The following is a 2,224-nucleotide window of genomic DNA, read 5'->3' on the forward strand; positions in this document are numbered from 1 at the left end:
CCACAGGAGAGGAGCTTGATAGCTCTACGCTCTGGCTCCCATTCTAGTTTTGGAGACTCTAGGAACAAAAAAGGGTTACCTGTGTTACTTGTGAGCTCTTTAAGATAAGATGGTGCCTGACCATTAAGAGCTTTCTAGGTAAGAAGAATGATTTTAAATTCTATTCTGGATTTTACTGGAAGCCAATACAGAGAAGCTAAAACAGGAGAAATGTGATCTCTTTTCCTGGTTCCTGTCAGAACACGTGCTGCAGCATTCTGGATCAGCTGAAGAGTCTTAATGGACTTTTTCGAGCAGCCTGATAATAAGGAATTGCAGTAATCCAGCCTAGAAGTAACAAATGCATGGAGTAGTTTTTCTGCACCATTATTCCTCACAGTGGTGCTGGAGGCCAGGGCGATGCCATCAAGGGAATCTATATGTAACCCTTATCACGAGGTAGCAATAATGTACATAGGTGTAATACTCTAAAGTAGTCTTATCAATGTGGACCAGAATCAGAAGACACTAAATTGTTAAGAGCCTGAGAATTGAATGTCAATAAAAAGAATACCACACCCGAATGACAGTTTGCATTAAGTGTATTAAATACACAGGGATGGTACATACATAAGAAAGCAGGTATGAAAAATAAACTAAAATAATAAAGTGCACACATAAAAAAGAAAACTTTCCTTTTAACTTCGTTGAGCTCAGTTCGTCCTTAGTTCCACTTGCCTTTATTGACAAGAGTTCATTTCTCACCGTTGGGGCCCTTTTAAGTTTGTGTTAGTCCGACCACCATAAAGATGAGGAAGATCCTGGCAATCCGTCTAAAGTCAGAGTCACAAACACGGTTGGCTCGCCACCCAGCCACCTAAACTGGGAATCCACAAAGCTCTGGAAAAAACGTCTGGAACATGTAGATTGGTATCACTCCGTGGAATGGATCTCAGCTGCACAATGCTTCCAACTCTTTACCAAAACCTGACCTATAAACAAGGCCAAATCATTTCTCTCAATTACCATTCAGCGAATACATGGACTGCTACAGGCTACTATAAAATAAAATGAAATATTTGAGTACACCTATAATGCAATATCAAAATCGCTCTCTCATTGTACAACAGCTTCTTGTTTCTTATGTATAAAAAGTACGAATTTCTCAATTATCAAAAGTACATGTACATCAAAAATTACATCCTTGATATAAACACTAAGTTTTATGAACCCTAAGTAACATTAGCAGTGTCATAAATAAACTGCAGGCATTGCATGTAAACATTGATCAAATCGTATTACTTCAAAATAGAGGCATTAAGGTGTTAGCGTGCTCATTTATCCCCCTCTGCACCGGTAACAGTGGAAAGAATGCACTAAAAATTTACCTCTTTAACTTCCAGTAACTACAGTTTTTAACATCATTATTTTTTCAAAGTAACCATTTAGCAACAACATGGAAAGGTAACAATTCCTTTTATAACCTACAAACAAAATAATTTGTAATTTTCACAGGCATTAAAGAGTATTCCGCTAGCTTATTGTGGTTAATTACCCTATTAGCATATGAATACAGCAGTCTCACATTAGCTTTACACAATTAGCACCTTTGCATAGCTTCGCCGATTAGCGCCGATTAGCATAAATGCTAGCGAACTCCCAGTAAACTCAGCAGGCCTGTTAACATGGATGCTAGCGAACTCAAAGGCCTAGCGCAAGGTAAACAACTCACCATTTTAGCGGAATTCACTGCCTTTAGCTCCGTGACAACAGTGGATTCAAGTACAGCTCTCATTTACTCTCTATTTTACAACAGGGTATAGTCAGTATAAGCGATAATGATCACAGAATTTGTTTAATTCACTCCATGTCGTTTCTCGTCTTACCAAGGGGATAACGCAGCCTCCTACGCTCAGGCACAGGCGCCAAAAGAATGTGCAGAGACGCGAAATGAGAGGCGTAATTGTAACGGAACATAGCTGGCAGCTGATTGGTCAGCTCACTGCATCATAACGTCCACCCATTTGCTACCTTACAAGCCCATCACAGATGCTGAGAAAAATAAAAGTTAACCCTTAGTGACTTGGTCAGACAGCTAAATAGTGTTTCTCATTATTAAGCCTGGGCTACATATATCTTTAGATAATGCGTCACAGAGGTGCTTGGGCCCCAGAACAATAACTTCAGTTTTATCTGAGTTTAACAATCGAAAATTACAGGTCATCAAGGTCCTGAAGGCACATTT

General features: G+C 39.3%; 1 long non-coding RNA gene across 1 annotated transcript; it reads right to left on the reverse strand.

The window, feature by feature from the left end:
- Nucleotides 1-312: 312 nt before the first annotated feature.
- Nucleotides 313-1,905, reverse strand: LOC123970051. Its single transcript, XR_006824858.1, has 3 exons — nucleotides 1,866-1,905; nucleotides 1,712-1,781; nucleotides 313-971 (listed from the first exon to the last, which is right to left on the reverse strand). It is a non-coding gene; the product is annotated as an uncharacterized LOC123970051 (long non-coding RNA).
- Nucleotides 1,906-2,224: the final 319 nt, after the last annotated feature.

This window comes from Micropterus dolomieu, linkage group LG04, assembly GCF_021292245.1.
Source record: "Micropterus dolomieu isolate WLL.071019.BEF.003 ecotype Adirondacks linkage group LG04, ASM2129224v1, whole genome shotgun sequence".
Classification (NCBI taxonomy): domain Eukaryota; kingdom Metazoa; phylum Chordata; class Actinopteri; order Centrarchiformes; family Centrarchidae; genus Micropterus; species Micropterus dolomieu.